Here is a 20298-nt window from a genome sequence, read left to right as displayed (position 1 = left end):
CGATCAGACAAACACTGCAGTCTTGGAGAATTAATCAATTGTCATATAAACATTAAGTCTAACAAATCACATCATTTTCTGCTTGGTGAAACTTCATTTATTCAACTGATGGCTTCAAAGTCTACTGAAAAACCACCTTCAACAAAAGAGTTTCACATGTACATGATATACAGGTCATTCATGCATAAATGGGAATGAAGTTGAAAAAGATCACTGGAGCATGTGCGTTGTCCATTCAAGTCAAAAGATTGATTTTTTTTGCTTATTTTGTGAATTTCGATTTCCAATGGTTTACCTTGACCATTCACCATTTTGAAAAACATCTCAATTTAAAACATTGAAAATTCAAATGGCTCCCTGTTTTCTAATTTTTGTTTCTGAAATAACATTGTTCAGAGTCAACAGGGTTGAAATCCAACAAATAAAACAATGTTGGCCAAGCAAAAGTACATGCCAAGTGACCAGCACTTCCGACATGTCTGGAGAAATGCACAGCGAGGCAGGGAGGAATGTAGTAATATATTTGCCATTAGGGAAAATCAAATGAATTCCTTGATTATCATCACCAGCACACCAGATTATCCCTACCGCCCCAACTTTTTAATATTTGGTATTTTCAACTTTTTAACAGATTTCCGGTCCTTTTCAACATGACAACATCAAATTTAATGCTTGCACAGTTGCTTGTATTAACCTGTGTGCCCTAAATCTATATGTGGAGTTATTTGGGGAAAAAAAGCAGCCCAGTTGTTTACATGATTTTGTGCTTTGTTTGAATCATTTTTATTATGGAATTTGTACAATTTATGAGATTTCATGATCACTACTTGTGATAAAATACATGTAGCACATTTTGTTACTTACAAACTTAGCTTTCCAGTAAAAATCAATATTTTGTTGGCCAGTCTTAGCCAAATTTGAACCAAGTCTTTGAACACTAATGTATTGTAGGGTAGAGAATAACATTACACCCTTTGCATGGATAATGGTAGAGTGCATCCAAATTTTAAAAAATTATTTATGATGGCAAAAGTAGGTCTCATGTCAGGTATTTTCTCCATTTCCTGGTCACAGCAATTATTCATATTATTTTTTTACAAGCAACAAACTACAATTGCTAGGATATTTCTGGCTTTGCTTGTCCAGCTAGGATGCAGGCAGTAATCAGGCACTTTTGGAATGTTTTCTTTTATTTGTCTGACTCGGCGCCTATCACTGAATACTTTCAAGTTCCAGAGTTGCAACTACATGTACATGTACTTCTGTGTCCTTCCTCTATGAAAAAAATACTCACAGTCGTCCCGCTGTCCTTGTTTTTATTTCATAGTGTTGTTTTGGGTTCTGGTGATAACATTTAATAAATATACAGATTACTTTCTTTCCTACTCTTTTCTGAAGTTGTTTTTTTTCTTGGTTTTGTTGTTGTTGTTTTAAATACACCACCGGCTGAAAGAGAAAACGTGACTCATGCCAATAAACCTTTTTTTCCGACACTCTACAGATTGATGTCAACAATAAATGGTACAAGTACATTATGTGCATTTTGGCCTGTTGGTTTCAAATTCATTAAAATAATACCCACCAAGTAGCAGTAACTAACCAACCCTCGTATCGTCTGGTAGAAGAATAGAAGAAATAGCTCATACTCTCCCAATAATTCTGCTTCAAAATACAAGTCACAAATTCTGTGGAACCTTCAAAACGTCCGCCATTGCAATTCAGACTGCGTGCGCATTTAGAGCACGTGTTGTGGCCTCAAACACAAAAAGGAAGACTGGTTCCCGCCAAGAGTTGTGAACTGCTAGGTTGGAAAGATACCTGATGGAAACCAGTCAGTTTGTTTTTGTTTTGCCGATTTAATAGAGCCTGAAAGTTGATCCCTGATGACAGCTTCCGAAACCCTCGGATAGCTTTTAGAATTTGTAATTTTTTTTTCGTTCAGTTTCTTCTTAAAAAATCCAACTCGAAAAAAGGGCTTTGAAATATATTTGCTAACAATATCAATTCATAGAAACTGAAAAATTACCTGATCTAAAAGGGAAATATCCTGCCAAAAATTGACCCGCAACTTTCGAAAATCTAAAATACATGAAGAACAGTGCAATGCCGCAGTCTCGTACGCACATGAACATTTACGATTTGAAATTTTGTGGTAGTCTGTCGGTAAAAGCTGAAATAAAACAGATCAAAATATTCACATACTTTCAATATTTACAAGGTAATAAACATGAAGCAATATTCTACTTTTACGAAAGATTCTAATATTTTATTTAGCCTTTGCTGACAACAAACGCGTGATGTCAACTCAACGGAATCTGGAACCCATCGACTGCAGGTAGGTCAATCTTTGCAAGGTTGTACAATCTCGTTTTCAAGAAAACACGGCGAGTGAAAACAAACGTGCATGACCAAGGAGACCTAGGTACGACATCGCCACGCGTGAAAGGTTGTTAATAAAATTCGTATACCCATCTCCAGCTTACTTTTCCCAATATTACTTGAAGAAGACAAAGGTAAAATTCCAACATGAGTGTTTCATGGGGTGGTTTCAGAAAGGCATTATTCTTCCAAAAATTATCGAACGTGATCAATGTAAAATCCCCATAGGCAGACCGCACAAGGGTTACGGAAGCTGGCTACGTGACCTTTTACCCCTCCTTGCTTATGTGGGTTTTTTTTCCATTAACTTTTTATATGGGGGATTGTGGTGACTTCGGTCTTATAATCCCGTTATTGTTGATTTTTGAGCATGTATTTTCTTCTTAATGGTTTTGATTTCCTACATGGATGTCCTCTGCCAAGGCCAGGGCAAGCCAGGCACGAATTGATGTAAACAAAATAATAAACAAATACCGAATGGCACTTGGCCAGGGACCGGCTGGATTTTTTTCTTGCCCAGGGGAGGTCCCGTAGTAGTTAAAGCTGACAAAACCAGGTTGTTCAGCATGAACAGAGGTAGGATTACATGGGAGGTGATTGCAGTTGGCCGTTTTTTGTTTTGTATTTTTGATTTTTTTTTCAACTAATTAGCAAAAACGGCGTACACAGGAGACGTCAGTGTAAGGGTTTTCAAAGTCTATTGGAGATCAATGGTCTATGCCCCACAGAGAAAACGTTCATTACAAGCGTACATGTGCACTTTACGTTCAAGCAGACAACGGTTTTTCATGCGAGCAGGCGACGTTATAGCGCGGACTTTTTCAACCACTGATAAACCTCGTAAAATACCACCAAGTGTACCAGTAAAAAGAAATTTCGGGAGGATCTAAACACAACACTACGAAACACACATTTTTCCTCCATTCAGAAGATTTTTAAGCAACAGTAAATATCAGAACAGTATTTTAAAAAGTGGATCTTACGGACCCTATCTAACAACGAAACAAATCGAAATTGCAAAATTAGCACTAATTTTATCAAATAATTTTAAATAGAGAATAACTTTCTCAGACAAAAATCTACCACGAAAGATTCACCCTTAATGCATTGATTTCATGAATTCATTTTGAACCCACCGAAAAAACAAATAATAAGAAATTTGATCAATTTGAATCAAAATCGCATCGATCCAACGGTGCACAATCTGAATTAGCTTTTCCGGTGGTAGATTCCAGTAGGATAGTTTTGTTAAGTGAAAAAAAAAGGGATTCGGGATGTCACGAAATACGCCAACGCCCTCTAGCAGCAGGTTGAGAGAAAAAAAAACATTTTCGATCAGTGCGTTTGGGAAAGTTTCTAGAAAAAGGGATTTATACGATGGCCATTACGCGTGTTTGATGATATCAGACCAAGCTACGATGTTTACACTACCAAAAATAATCGTAAGACATATGTAATCTTGACTTGCTCATTGACATAGAAAATTGTATATTGTCAGGACCCCTAAATCTACGCAGTCCTATTTCTACGCCCTCACGTTTCAGTGAACGTTTTGCGGACGCGTGCACTATTGAACAGCCAACAGTCACTTGAATGTATTTTTTGTCCGTGTTCAAAATTTAGCAAAGGACCCCAGAATGTTGGAAATTAATCCTGTAATCTTACTTTATGTGTAAAAAGAAATAAATAATTGTTTTGTTACAATGCTGTTAAAATCCCAAACATCGGGACTCGCCTTTCAATAAATCTTGTGTAGCACGTCTTGGCCACCGTAGATTTCAAAGGTGACCAGCTGCGTAGGCAGGAATTTTTAATCACGCGTGTGGTCTAACCGGGCCCACTAAAAGCTGCCTACTCTTGGGCACCAAAAGATGTAACTTTTTCGTGTAAGTTGCTTCGATGACAGACTGTGAGTTGTGAAAATAAAATCACCTCTAAAAGAAATTTCAACGGCATTGTAGTTTTCTGGAAACCCTGTTTCAAAGCCTTACGTGCGCAGAAATAAGAGGACCGAGGATATGTTTCCAATCTTCTTACAGTCACCTCATCATAGCGTTATAATAACTATTACCCGACAGGTTATATGGATCTAGACGAAAAGACGTCTGGGGACAAAGTTGTACTGTAGCTGATGTGGTTTATTCGGCTGGTTCGGTGTGGATGTGCGACTCTCTGCCCGATTGTCAGTCTCATAGGGTTTGTATATATTTACTGCACACTCGCCTTTTCATCCATCATACAAGTTACCTTGCCTTTTTAGTATCGGAAAATAGTCCTTGAAAATGAATACAGCGTGAATAAATTAATCTGTTTGGTTCATTTAGATTTGAGGGCCGTCCCTGTTAAATGTTTCCGTTTGAACGGTTTGGACATTCGCTTTGAAGTCTTTTTTTTTTAAGAAAAAAGTTGGATATGTATATGAAAGTGATAACCACATGGATTAGTTCCAGACATGTGTAGAATAACACTTATTCCTTGTGGAATGAATTAAAGATTGCAGTTTGATACTGAAGTCACGCAGTCTTTAGTTAATCTTCAGAACTCTTCAGAACTGGCCAACTTGAAGCTAAATTTAGCCAAAGGTTGCACAACAAGCCTGACAATCGCATTTAAAATTCTCTATGAATAGTGTCCATCTCCGTTGAAATGTTACTAACAGTCCAATGCAAAAGGTCCACTCCATCAAAGCATGCTGGCCAGGTATACCTAGTCTAATATATTACAAAGTGGGACAAACAAATATAGGGCCTACCCTTCCGTTCCTTTAGGGATGGTTTTAAACAGCCCACACATATGAGACTTATTAGAACGTACCTGAATGATTTCCAGAAAAGTGACATTCATTCATAGTATCTGTCCATGGCAATAAAAGTATACAACACGGGACTTCGTTGTGCTACAATTTCTGACTTATCACAAACACTAACCTGATTAGACATCATGCATCAGATGCAAATTCCTGAGCTTGACGCGCGTGTGTTTAGCAGCTCTCGACTTCCTATTGGTCAAAAGAGGCATGTAATGGCGCGCATAACACCCGTCTACACGGTACGAACGTTGTATCACCGCAGTAATGGCTGGATCAGCCGCTTTTTTAATACTGGACTTTGGCTCCGTCGCAGGCTTCAGCTGTCGGTGATTTTTCTGAGACGGAGACGAAGTTGAGTATTGGAAATCTACAGCCTGTGCTCTATACTTATGCATTGTGACGTTTGACCCTGACTCAGCAGACATGACTCGACTGTTTTGTGCACTTTGCTATACTGCCATTGATTGGTTGATTTTTCTGACGTGTAGGGCCAACTTCAGACAAAACCATTTTAGACCGTATTCGCGGCGTCCCCAATTTCAGTCGTATTCCCCAACGTAGCGTAGGGCCTATTTATTTTAAAACGTTAAATTAAAAGAACCCAACTATATTCTACGATTTCATTCCAACCCCCAAAATCACGTGGTTCCATCACATTAAAGATTTCAAAATTACACTGTTCACTCAGGAATACGACTGAAATTGGCGACGCCGTGAATACGGTCTGTTGCACGCAGCCAAAGCCTGAGTACACGAAAAGCACGTGCCACTTGCATTGTTTACCCCTAGAGCTTCGTAGGCGGCCTATGGGCCAACTTCCCGCATGGTTCCCTACACAATATGGGATAATAAATAGTATGGAGCTTCTTGGGCAACCAGCGAGCCTGCGCGTTGGTGCCGCCGGCCCTTCGCAGCACTAGGCCCAAACTTTGTTAGAAATGCGCTCATAGGCCTGTACAGAATTATGGAAAATTTCTATCACGGAGGACTTCGGTCGATATTAAGTTAAACTCCGAGAGCCCTTCAAAATACCGAAGAACGTTATTCCCTGTCGAGAGAAGTCAGCAAAAACATCTTTTGCAAAGAAGAAGCTTGGCTTGCAGTCCTTCGTGCTGAACACTGAAACAGGTACGCCGAGCAGATGCACTGTGAACGGGAGAGCGAAATTTTAAAAAGATGTTAGTGTTGATTGAAAATGCCACACTCACCAACACTGAAAACGACGGTAACTTTAGAAAAAAAGAACATAAAGTTTTTTTCCGGCCCTGTAGGATTTTGTGTCTGTACAAAGAAAACTTGACATGGTAAAAACAAATTCAGCATGTTCAGAACTTTATATCACTGGTCTTTTTAACCCAAACTAATTAGAAAGATCTTGGTGGGGTGAAACGGTCTCATAGTTCTCTACAAATTGCTATATTGAAAGAAAACCTGTAAAACTGCTGGCATAGAAAAAATGTTAATTACAAAATCCCTGAGTGTTTTCTGTAATTGTATTTTAGAAACAAGTTTTGGTCGTAAATTGTTTCTTCGTATTTATAGGTTTGCCCCACACAGGTCATTCAGCATTGGGATACAAGCTCTCAACATTTGAAAATGCCAAAATAAAACCAAAAGCCACAGGTAAGTTTACAATTTCTTGTGCACACTCTTTGCCATAAGTGCTTAAGTTTAGCAGCGATTGCTTGGCACACCGTGATGTTTTACTTTTTATCTAAAGAGGTTCTTAGATACAAAAATTACAAAATACTGGATGCATGTCCCCTTCAATTTTATCCCTCTGAGTCAAGATAATCCATACAACATATAGCATCCTCTTCCCCTAACATTTTCCAAAGACCTGTTATTAAACAAGACCTTTTGAAGATCTCTTGTTATCCTTAGATGGTAACAGTAAAACAATTCAGCAGAGATGTTATTGAAATTCCCAGTTAGGCTAGAGGTCAGTCCTATAGCAGTATAATCACACAAATTTATCCATTGCTTCGTGTATTTGAAAACCCTTCTGAGTGTAAATCAACACTACAAGTTTCAAAGAATGTATTAATTTTACTTGTGGCAAGGACACAAAAGATGACAAATAAACGCTACCAACCTAAATAATTTGTTCTGAGACTTCCCTACAGTAAACAGACACTCCTTGGCAGAATAAATCAAGAGTTACAAGTGATGAAATTTGACTGGTTGACTTATAATTGTAGAAGAACTGAATGGATACCATCTTGCCAGAGTGAAACCTTCAATAATTCTCATCATTGTTGTGATTCCATGACAGTACATACACACGCTCCTTGCCCTTCAGGTCATTGCCATCTTGCAAGTTGAGAAATCATGCCACTGCAGTAAACTAACATACTTCAGCTGGACAAAGCAGTGGAACTCATTCTATCACAGGTAAGCCAGCAAACCATGATATTCAAGTATAAATGTAACCAAACTGCTTCCAACTTCAGCCAGTCAATAAGAAAACCACTATTTCCTGGCCTATGTAAAAATGCATCACTAAATAGAAAAGCTTTGGAGCTGAAAGTTGTTTGGGATAATAGCCATTGCCATTACTCTATGCAGTACAGATTTCAGTGAAATCTTTTCACTTTCTGATTGGGTTTCACATGAAACATTGCAACGGTGAACCATGAAAAATTAAATGACAAAGGATATGAGTAACTCTCCTTTTTTCCGTTGAGGTGGTGTACCGTTGCGGTTGTTATCACGTGCGCGAGTGCTGCATTTTTAAAGAGCGGGATGTACGCGCTCCCTATCCCAGTCGTAAGTGACTTCGTCACAAAGGCGGACGCGCCACGACTTGCAGGCTCCCATTGGACGATCGCAGAAGTTGTGCGTTAACTTCGGGTTCCATGGCTCCATGCAAATGGCGATCAATGCATGTAACCCCTTGATTTCCATTATATCCGCTTCGAGCATGAATAAAAGAGGGCGGGTTTTGAAATGAAATCGACAGTCCTTTAGTACTCACGCACCGTATAGGTTCGCAAGTTTATGCGCGTTGACGCGGAGCACGCTGAGTACGCGCAACGATTTTTAATTTCACGTGCACGCCGAACGCGTGTTAGAACCCAGTTGGAAAACTTATTGCCACCTGTCTTTCTTTCGCCGGTGAGGGTGCACTTCGGCTCAGGGCGGATCACGTTTCAATCACTCAGTATTTACACAGCAACATTCTGTGCAGTAAGTTGAATGACTTTGTTATCTCCTTATTTAATACGAACAGCGCACAGCAGTATCTCTGAGATGGCCAAGTGGTTAAGCTCGTGGTTATCAGATCGTTAGACGGTGGGTTCGAATCCCAGAATTGACTTTTTATTTTCCCGACGCTTGCTGTCAGTAGCTATAATAGACTCCAATTTACCCCCGTCAAATACCAGCAGTACCTTAGCCTAGCGGGTAAGCTCTGCAGCTGGCACTGTCCGCGAAGTCCAAGCGAGCGCCTCAGTACAGGTTCGAGACTTATGGCCGACTCGGCGGCCAGGGCTTAGGGGCTTGTCTCGTTTCCTCCCTTGCATGGTCGCTCGAACCCTTTTTGGGGTTAAATGGATGGGCAGGGAGGAAGTGCGTTGGGCCGGGAACCCCGAGATCCCAGAAGAGTCCTATATGGAAGCCGGTAACTGAGATTTGTAGCGAATTTCAGGAGTCCGTGCGCCTGAATGCTTGGTCAACACCGCATAACTTTTGTATTTTTCCCTAACCACATTTTTTTTCATGTCCCTGTCCCTTGCCACAAGGCAATTTTCTAGGTTTGACTGCAGTGAGCTGCAGGATTGATGCTGATTTATTTTCATTCATTTCCGAAATTTTCGACAGTGAAACCGATCCCAACCGTCTTGGGTCCATTTCTTGTCAGTGATCTCAGTATAGAAGCTGTCAGGCGTATAATGTTTATTATCGGAGATTCAATAGTAAGAGATCCAGGGGTGGCACAGTTGGGTGGCACTTGCCTTCCTATTTTATTGATGGAAATACATTTCCATTTGTTATAACAACAAATTTCGTTGGGTTTTAACTGCAGAGTAATTTGATATTTTCAAAGAAAAATTCTCACAAAAGATACGTCCCATATCTCCGTGGGTTACCCCAAAAGTTGCCACAAATGCGTTGCAACTGCCGCTCCTTTTCTTGAATGTGAATGTTAGTTTGATCGATCACTTACTCTAGTCAGACAGTTCTGCCCGAAAAATACAAGCAGGAAAATAATGAAATGAAAACGAAAGGAACAATCCCTAGTTGCTGGAATTTCAACAACAGAAAACGACATGGAGAATGCAATGGATGTCAAATCAATATTAGCTTTGGGTTTTACCCCATTGTCGCCTGAAAAGGCGGATAGGCCATCCTGTTCCTCCCCCCCACACACACGGTAACCCACGTTAGACTTAATTTTGATCAGGCTGACTGAAACTTAATGTTGTCATTTTAATTAATCCGTGCCTTATTGGCCATAAGTTTAATATCGGAATTCGGAGTTACAAAAATGGCATAGTCAAGTAGCTCCCTTACCTAATACTTCCAAAATGTAGCTGTTTTTTTTTTCAAACAGGTATGTATGGGTAGTTCAGTAATGCCTCCTGGCGGGTGAGGGCATAAAACCAGACCCCTCCCCCCAAAAAAGTGAATTCGGCAAACACGAATGACATACAGGAAAATGTCAAAGTGATCATAATCTCACAAAACATGCATTTTTTTTAAATATTAGTTCCTGAATGTCACACACACAAGACTGGACACCTGTGTAATATGTACCACAAAACTTGAGGGCGCTATTTCAAATTAATGTGGGAGAAGCACAGTCGTAATAGGACGCATTTCACCAAATGGTTGGAATTCTGCGCGCAAGCTCATAAGTAATTTGGGATCACTCGGGTTTTTACAATAAGACATGCCACAATCAGGAGGGATCATAGAAAGATATCTATAAATCCCGAACTTTGGACAGGTAGTTTCCAGGTCCGGATACTTCTTGTGCAAAAAGCCCCAAAAGTGCGGGCCCATTGCGGGAATGGGGGAGAGGGGGATCTTTGCAACGCGCTTCCCACAAGGTGTTCCAAATATTTTGTCCAGGATTGTAGGTTAAGCTATACGTCAAATTTTATGCGGCGAATTTTTGAAAACTTTGACTATGGTTTTACTAGATTTAAGCGAGCTCAGCAAAGTGAGTAGCAATGAAGGGAAAAAAATAATCGAGTGAATTTTTGAAATTGTGAGATCCCAGCTTGCTCCTCCTTACTTTTCTCTTCCTCTTTTTATCTGGACAATTCTCTAAGTATGAACTTGGAAATTGATATGAACATGAGCCACGATCCCGTTGTGTGCCCATGAGGTTGACGTCATGAGGACGTCATTGGGTGACCAATTAGGGCCTATAGGCAATCAAGAATTAGTATCTCAGTCCTTGTAAACAATACTAATATCGATCATCATCAAGTGGAAACTGCAACTGCTGTATTATTTGAAAGTGGTAAAATATATCATGAGGCGACTTTCTCTTTAAAAATCTGGTCCATTCTGCAACCAATACGTGGACGTATCTCATTTCATCCGTGGACTTAGATATGCGCGCATTACAGTAGGGCGTGTGTGCATCGGACCCGGAGCTAGTGCACAATACCACGAGTACACTGGTCCGACATGGAGGCGAAATATTTGTTTTGCAAATTGCTGGGGAATCTCGACTTGAAAATATTTGATAATATCGGCTCTAAAGGATCATTTTATAGGGGAATCTTCCATGCGGTTTGAAGTAGGAAACTAGGGGAAAAATACGTATATACATGGCCAGCTGCGATGTCACCCAACTGTGTCCCAGCTTACATGTCATTGAGGTAGATGAGTAGCATTAAGGGGCACATGTACTATTATCAATAGTAAGTATTAACCCTGACAGTCCCAAATCCTCCGATTTCAATATGATTTTACATACACCCAGGGGGTTAGGGTTAAAGAATGAAGTATTCCCTCTGTCAAATTGAACCTACAGATTCGCTTTAACAGGCTGCAGACTGAAAATTGGGCACTTGATGTTGCACTTTAGTGTTCACACAAAAGATTATGTTTGTGGACTTTACCAGATGTCAAGAGGCGACTAAACAGCAAATGTATTCAGCTCAAATGTTGATAAAGTAATAAAGTTATTACTTGATACCGCTATACGTAAATAATCTATCTAAAATGTTGTTTATCTGTTTTTATCTGTCCCACAAATTGAGGAACGAGATTCATTCAAGTTTGAAAACCCACAACGGAAGGCCTATGTTTGTAAAAGACACAAACTGTTGTCGCCACGACTGTGCAGTTGCAGACTTCCTGGAATAACCCCTACCAAGGTCAGTTTGTTGAAGAAGTGTTGGAAATTTGAATTGACTCACTTCCAATGAGGGACAGAATTCTGACAGGGAAGTTTAGTGCATACTTTGGTTGGCCCCGAATGAGGAGTGCAAAGTTCTGACAGCGATGTTTAGTGAATATTTTGATCGGTCCTATCAACCAACATTTTTCCCCCATGCAGGTCACACAAAAAAATTACCAATGTATTAAAATACATCAGCGAAATGAGCCCTCGTCCATGAGTTGTATCAAATCAAACAGTAAGAAAAACAAGAGATAGCCCTGTCTCATGACGAATGTATGTAAATTTCATATATATATTTCATAAACAAACATTGAGCCAAACTCCTAACACACATCTGTGAAGCAAACTATGGGACAGGGAGACCCCCCCGCCTTTGTGTTGGTCATTGTTACAAGGGGGATGTTAAGTGACAATAGGCTGGAGAGTGTACAGGGATTGGACTTTTGGGGGAGTACCCCTCTGTCCCATTTCGTGCTTGGTATACCGCGATGCCTTCATTGATGCTCACGATGTACATGGTCAGCGCCATTTTACGTCCGCGAGAAAATACAATTCGCTTTTCACGATGTGATCAAGGACCTTTGTCCACTAGATTCATTGAGCATTTAATAATGGTCAACGTCAGAACGTGTACACGGACAATCGTCACTTTCTTTCTTACATTTGAATATCATTGTATTATGCATGGGGGAATGTGTTTTATTCCACCGTGTATGATCCATACACTTGCAAGGCGGCAGTCAGCCCACCCAAACGACCCCGTAGCTCTTGGGCATTTTGTGCACAAATTTCAGTGATCAAAACAGGAAAATGTGGTTTCGTAACTACAAAATAAAACGTCACATTAGTTTATAAACTTAATTAAATATTCGACATGTGTTGAGGAAACAACAGGCAAATCCCACACGCCGCTCAGTCAAGCGATAGTAATTGCCCTGGCTGAGGTTTCACACTCAACGGGCTACAAAATCCCCTTAGGGAAACAACTGTAGCTGATAAGAGATTCTTGAAATCCTACCTCGACCTGCCAGAAAACCCAAGTTCGAGCTGCTGACCTGGGTTTTCTAGCAGAAAATGAGAACTCATGGCATGAGAACTCATAGCTTTTCCGGTGGTAGATTCCAATAGGATAGTTTTGTCCCCCCCCAAAAAAAACCAACAAAAAACAAAACAAAACAAAAACAAAAAAAAGATTGGGGATGTCATGAAATACGTTAACGCCCTCTAGCAGCATGTTGAAAAATACCAAATACATGTTCAATCAATGTGTTTTGCAAAGTTTCTTAAAAAGTGATATACATGATGACCTTTATACAGCCAATGCATGTCTGAGGATGTTATTAGACCAGAGGTTACGATGTCTTAAAACTGAAAAAGTAATCGTAAGAGATAAGTAATCTCGACTTGCTCATCGACCTATATTTTATACATTTCCAATCTTCTTACACTTAAGGCGATTTATTTATGACGTTTTAATAACACCAATAACAAGAAATTAAGCAATGATCCTTTAATCCTCAAAGCTATCTAAAATTGACCATTATAAAGTTAATGTACGTCTTCATTAATGTCGAGGGGTAAATCATCCGATCTTTGACATATTTAAAACCGGAAGTGCACTGTTATTTGAGATTCTTAAAAGATATCAACTTTCCTGTTAGTCTCCATAAAGGAAAATATTCTGAAATGGACTAGTGATTTTGTACGATTTGGCTCGCAAATTTGGTCCAAATTCAAACTTTTTTTACAAAAATATTTACCCGGTGGATTCACATTTTCAAGTTCAATTGATTAGACAGTCTGCTAATTTATATGAATCTAGTTTAGATATTGCTCAAAATTGGCAACACATTTTTCATTACCTTTTTGAGGCAGGGCACAAAATCAAAGCTACTGAAATATAAAACGATTAATGTAAATTGGATTTGTCATGGAAAACGTCCAGGGTATTAAAAGTCCTCGTACCACACTGTAAGCCCCCCTATGCGAAATTGTTTTCAAGATGTTTTTTCTCACATTTTTGCCTGGCAAAGACAGTTCAAATGTTGTTCACAAGTGCCTTGTATCCTGAATTCCGTAAATGTTGTGATGAAATCACCAAATACGCCCGCGGACAACGCATTTTGCAGATAATTCTGCGAAACTCCACGCGACGCGTGAAAGACCTACGTTCGTGCGGTGAGCTTTCGGTAACTGAGTACTTTCTTCAGGGCAAGCAGATTAAGTTCTGCTGAATCTGAACTGAACTGATTTTATATTATATTCTTGTCAATATTCTGATCACGGAGCTACGCAGCCATTCCATATTTCTTTGGAAGCCTGTTCGGACACGGCCTTATCTGCAATTTCTTCACGCCCATGGCTCTTCTGCGCACGCGTAAGGGCACTTCGTTACTTTGCATTTCGCACATGTAATATAGTACGAGTGCTAGCAAAGATTATATAGCGCCGCGTAGCGGCGCAAGATGGGTAATTTGGCCATAAAGGTGTTATCACCATGGGCGCCATTCGAGTGTGAACGTTGATGTGTGTGCTTGCCTGTCGGGGCGCCTGCGCCTGCGCATTAACATGCATTGCGCAGACGTAGTCCAACCAGAATGGCGACCATGTGATTACAACGTTTTAGGCGTATTCACGGTGAAGTTCCCCATCTTGCACCGCTACGCGGCGCTATACGGTCTTTGGTGTAGGGCGAACATGTATGTACATGTACTCTGCCGTGCAAAAGCCTGATCGCACATGTAGATCCGAACGAATCGCCACGGAAAGCGTGGGGTTTTGTAAAATTTCCTGCAAAACACGTTGTCCGCGGGCGTATTTAGTATTAAAACATAGCATTTATGGAATTCGGGATACAAAGCACTTGGGAAAGACATTTTGAGCTGTCTTCTGCAGGTAAAAATGTGAGAAAAAAACTGCATTGAAAAAGATGTCGCATTGTAGGAGGACTTTATACCCCGGACGTTAGTAGCAATGCAATGTAGACGTCGTCCAACCTGGGTTTACCTAGTCTAATATATTACAAAGTGGGACAAAGAAATAAACTCTTCAGCTCTTTTGAGGATTGTCACAGCAAATATATGACACTTATGATTTCTAGGAAAGTAGCACCACTTCATATTACACAACACAGGACTTCGTTGTGCAACAATTTCAGAATTATCACAAACACTAACCTGATTAGACGTCATGCATCGATGCAAATTCCTGAGCTTGACGCGCGTGTGTTTAGCAGATCACGACTTCCTTTTTGTCAAAAGAGGCATGTAATGGCGCACATAACACCCGTCTGCATGGTACGAACGTTGTATCACCGCAGTAATGGCTGGACCGGCAGTTTCCAAATATCCACTCGACTTCCGCCGCAAGCTTCATCTGTGTTTTTTAAACGTCCTTTTTTTGAAGTTGTAGGTGCAATAGTAAGTCTGATAGTGCCACAAAACATCACGTAAAATGCAAAAGAGCCAAACATAGCATAGTACTTCAATTTAATGTACACACTCCAGGCTCACAATCAGGAATTGGTTTCGGAGACTTATCTGAGACTGAGACGTTTTGGAAATCTATAGCCTGTGTTCTTGTACTTACTTTGTGACCTTTGACCCTGATGAAGCAGACTTGACTGTTTTGTGCACTTTGCTATGTGGCCATTGATTGGTTGATTTTTCTAACGTGTACTGCAGACGCACCAACCAAAGCGAGTGAGCACCCGAAAAACGCGCGCCACAGGCATTTACCCAGAGTTTCGTCGGCGGTCTATGGGCCAACTTCCCGCATGGTTCCCTGCACAATACGGAATAATAAATAGTATGGTGCTTCTTGGGCAACCAGCGAGCCTGCGCGTTGATGCCGCCGGCCCTTCGCAGCACTGGACCTATATGATCTTTGGTAGAAATGCACTCATAGGCCTGTAAAGAATCATGGAAAACTTCTACCACGGAGGTCTTCAGTCGATATTGCAAGTTAAACTCCGAGAGCCCTTCAAAATACCAAAGAATGTTATTCTCCGTCAAGAGAAGTCAGCAAAAATATCTCAAAAATTGCAAAGAAGAAGCTTGGCTTGCAGTCCTTGGTGCTGAACACCAAAACAGGTACGCCGAACATAGGCCCTGTCAGCGGGGGTGCAAAGTTTTAAAAAGTGTTAGTGTTCAAAACGCCACACTCATGGTCAACATCAGTATTAAAAATTAAAAAACCAACATAAACCACCGTTAGAGTATAAACAAAACTGTGTAGTAGAGAATGGAGTTAAACGACGGTATTCCCAACTTTACGAAAAGAACATAAAGTTATTTGCGGTCATGTGGTCTGTATTTTTGTCTGTACCACGAACGTTGACGAAAATTGTTATGGTAAAAGCAATTTCAGAACAAACGTCCCCCAAAAACCAAGGCAACACTCTCTTCATTGCACTGACCCTATTTTTTGGTGGAAATTTCAAATTGTAAATTGTCAGAAAAACTTTCTTACTGATAAACTAACTATGCAAATTTAAAATTACCATGTGTCATGTGTTAAAACACTCACAGTTTCCCCTCAAAATTCCACTCGAAACTCAAAACCCTACCCTTACTTGACAACATTAACCCTACAGTTATTGAGCATAATGTCAGTCATCTCCCAAAGTGAATTCAAATGTTAAAACATAGTTCTCCCTTTTATTATAGGCACAGGGTCCCCCAACCTACAGTCCCCCAAAAATGAGCAATCCCAACAATTTCCATTATAAAATCCCAAGTGTTTTCTTTGAATTTTTGAGAAATAAGTTTTGGTTGTTAATTATTTTGACGTTTTCGTTGGTTTCCCCGACACAGGTCATTCAGGATTGGGATTCAAGCTCTGAAAAATTAAAAATGCTGAAATAAAAGCCACAGTTAGGTATACTTTATTTTGAACACTATTTGATGAAGTGGAACAGTGATTGCTTGGCACACCATGATGTTTTACATTTTATCCAAATAGGTTCTAAGATATAAAAGTTACAAAATACTGGATGCATGTCCCCACCAATTTTATCCCCCTGAGTCAAGATAATCCATACAACATATAGCATCCTCTTCCCCTAACATTTTCCAAAGACCTGTTATTTAACAAGACCTCTTGAAGATCTCTTGTTATCCTTAGATGGTAACAGTCAAAACAGTTCAGCAGAGATGTTATTGAAATTCCCAATGAGGCTAGATTTAAAAATTATGATACTGACATCATCTGCTTGTTGTAAATAACACCACAATATCACCATTGAATGGCAATGTGTCATTTTCAAGATACCAACAGGGTACCATTTTACCCAACTGAGATGCAGTTTAACTCACTTTCCCTAATATTAATGCCACACATAGGTCCTTAAACAGTCCTAGGTGTGGTGGCAACATTAATTGAAATTTTGCTGTTGTTTTCTTGTCAAGTTGCCACCCAGTCCTATAGCAGTATAATCACACAAATTTATCCATTGCTTTGTGTATTTGAAAACCCTTCTGAGTGTAAATCAACACTACAAGTCTCAAAGAATGTATTATTTTTACTGGTGGCAAGGACACAAAAGATGACAAATAAACGGTACCAACCTAAATAATTTGTTCTGAGACTTCCCTACAGTAAACAGACACTCCTTGGCAGAATAAATCAAGAGTTACAAGTTATGAAATTTGACTGGTTGACTTATAATTGTAGAAGAACTGAATGGATACCATCTTGCCAGAGTGAAACCTTCAATAATTCTCATCATTGTTGTGATTCCATGACAGTACATACACACGCTCCTTGCCCTTCAGGTCATTGCCATCTTGCAAGTTGAGAAATCATGCCACTGCAGTAAACTAACATACTTCAGCTGGACAAGGCAGTGGAACTCATTCTATCACAGGTAAGCCAGCAAACCATGATATTCAAGTATAAATGTAACCAAACTGCTTCCAACTTGAACCAGTCAATAAGAAAACCACTATTTCCTGGCCTATGCAAAAATGCATCACTAAATAGAAAAGCTTTCGAGCTGAAAGTTGTTTGGGATAATAGCCATTCCCATTACTCTATGCAGTACAGATTTCAGTGAAATCCGTGCCGGTCACCTTTCCCCCCAAAATCAAAAAATTTCGTGACAGCGGACCTGTCGGAATTGACTTTCTTGGCAATACTAAGAAATAAGTCTAACTTTTCAAGGAGAAAGTCTCTGAAGTTGAAACTGTCACGATTTCATACATACCTCCAGTGTTCTTTGCAGTAAAAATTTCAGCCAAATCCATGTCGGTCACCTTTGCCCCCCAAAAATCAAAAAATTCCATGACCCCGGACCTGTCGGAATTGACTTTCTAGATGATAGTAAGAAATGGGCCTAACTTTTCAAGGAGAAAGTCTCTGAAGTTGAAACTTTCAGGATTTCATAGATACCTCCAGTACTCTTTGCAGTAAAAATTCAGCCAAATCCGTGTCGGTCACCTTTGCCCCAAAAAATCAGAAAATTTCATGACCCCAGAACTGTCGAAATTGACTTTCTAGACCATAGTAGGAAATGGGCCTAACTTTTCAAGGAGGAATTTTCTGAAGTTGAAACTCTCAGGATTTCATAGTTACGTCCAGTACTCTTTGCAGTAAAAATTTAAGCCAAATCCGTGTTGGTCACCTTTGTCCCAAAAAAATCAAAATATTCCATGACTCCGGACCTGTCGGAATTGACTTTCTAGACCATAGTAAGAAATGGGCCTAACTTTTCAAGGAGGAAGTCTCTGAAGTTGAAACTTTCAGGATTTCATAGATATCTCCAGTACTCTTTGCAGTAAAAATTTCAGCCAAATCCGTGTCGGTCACCTTTGCCCCCCAAAATAAAAAAATTTCATGACTCCGGACCTGTCGGAATTGACTTTCTAGACCATAGTAAGAAACGGGCCTAACTTTTCAAGGAGGAATTCTCTGAAGTTAAAACTCTCAGGATTTCATAGATACCTTCAGTACTCTTTGCAGTAAAAATTTCAGCCAAATCCGTGTCGGTCACCTTTGCCCCAAAAAATAAAAAAATTCCATGACCCCGGACATGTCGGAATTTACTTTCTAGATGAAAGTAAGAAATGGGCCTAACTTTTCAAGGAGGAAGTCTCTGAAGTTAAAACTTTCAGGATATCATAGATACCTCCAGTACTCTTTGCAGTAAAAATTTCAGCCAAATCCGTGTCGGTCGCCTTTTCCCCCAAAAATAAAAAAATTCCATGACCCCGGACCTGTCGGAATTGACTTTCTAGATCATAGTAAGAAATGGGCCTAACTTTTCAAGGAGGAAGTCTCTGAAGTTAAAACTTTCAGGATATCATAGGTACCTCCAGTACTCTTTGCAGTAAAAATTTCAGCCAAATCCGTGTCGGTCACCTTTGCCCCTTAAAATCACAAAATTTCATGATCGTGGACCTGTCAGAATTGACTTTCTTTGCAATACTAAGAAATAAGTCTAACTTTTCAAGGAGGAAGTCTCTGAAGTTGAAACTTTCAGGATTTCATAGATACCTCCAGTACTCTTTGCAGTAGAGATTTCAGCCAAATCCGTGTCGGTCGCCTTTTCCCCCCAAAATAAAAAAATTCCATGACCCCGGACCTGTCGGAATTGACTTTCTAGATCATAGTAAGAAATGGGCCTAACTTTTCAAGGAGAAAGTGTCTGAAGTTAAAACTTTCAGGATTTCATAGATACCTCCAGTACTCTTTGCAGTAAAAATTTCAGCCAAATCCGTGTCGGTCACCTTTGCCCCCCAAAATAAAAAAATTCCATGACCCCGGACCTGTCGGAATTGACTTTCTAGATGAAAGTAAGAAATGGGCCTAACTTTTCAAGGAGGAAGTCTCTGAAGTTAAAACTTTCAGGATATCATAGATACCTCCAGTACTCTTTGCAGTAAAAATTTCAGCCAAATCTGTGCTGTCACCTTTGCCCCCCCCAAAAAAAAAAATTTCATGACCGCGGACCTGTCAAAATTGACTTTCTTGGCAATACTAAGAAATAAGTCTAACTTTTCGAGGAGGAATTCTCTGAAGTTGAAACTTTCAGGATTTCATAGATACCTCCAATACTCTTTGCAGTAAAAATTTCAGCCAAATCCGTGTCGGTCACCTTTGCCCCCAAATATCAAAATATTCCATGACCCCGGACCTGTCGGAATTTAATTTCTAGATGAAAGTAAGAAATGGGCCTAACTTTTCAAGGAGGAAGTCTCTGAAGTTGAAACTTTCAGGATTTCATAGATACCTCCAGAACTCTTTGCAGTAAAAATTTCAGCCAAATCCGTGTCGGTCACCTTTGCCCCCAAAAATAAAAATATTTCATGACCCCCGACCTGTCGGAATTGACTTTCTAGACCATAGTAAGAAATGGGCCTAACTTTTCAAGGAGGAAGTCTCTGAAGTTGAAACTTTCACGATTTTATAGATACCTCCAGTACTCTTTGCAGTAAAAATTTCAGCCAAATCCGTGTCGGTCACCTTTGCCCCCCAAAATAAAAAAATTTCATGACTCCGGACCTGTCGGAATTGACTTTCTAGACCATAGTAAGAAATGGACCAAACTTTTCAAGGAGGAATTCTCTGAAGTTGAAACTCTCAGGATTTCATAGATACCTCCAGTACTTTTTGCAGTAGAAATTTCAGCCAAATCCATGTCCGTCACCTTTGCCCCAAAAAATAATAAAATTCCATGACCCCGGACCTGTCGGAATTTACTTTCTAGATGAAAGTAAGAAATGGACCAAACTTTTCAAGGAGGAAG

General features: G+C 39.9%; 2 long non-coding RNA genes across 6 annotated transcripts in view; one reads left to right on the top strand and one right to left on the bottom strand.

The window, feature by feature from the left end:
- LOC147800004 (uncharacterized) overlaps nt 1-14781 on the bottom strand; it is a 35015-nt gene extending 20234 nt beyond the window's left edge. Inside the window, exon 1 of one of the 5 annotated variants that reach the window (XR_015424505.1) lies at nt 14729-14781. This is a non-coding gene — a long non-coding RNA (uncharacterized LOC147800004). The other 4 variants (XR_015424506.1, XR_015424504.1, XR_015424509.1 and 1 more) reach the window with 4 other exon arrangements.
- Nucleotides 8281-19422, top strand: LOC147800003 (uncharacterized). The gene is made up of 3 exons (XR_015424526.1): nt 8281-8377; nt 11410-11526; nt 17327-19422. It is a non-coding gene; the product is annotated as an uncharacterized LOC147800003 (long non-coding RNA).
- The last annotated feature ends 876 nt before the right edge of the window (nt 19423-20298 follow it).

Source organism: Acanthaster planci, linkage group LG02 (assembly GCF_054643075.1).
Source record: "Acanthaster planci isolate LZ-2023a linkage group LG02, COTS_SCS, whole genome shotgun sequence".
Classification (NCBI taxonomy): domain Eukaryota; kingdom Metazoa; phylum Echinodermata; class Asteroidea; order Valvatida; family Acanthasteridae; genus Acanthaster; species Acanthaster planci.
The sequence above is the reverse complement of the archived record's forward strand: the minus strand, read 5'-3'. Positions and strand labels throughout refer to the sequence as shown.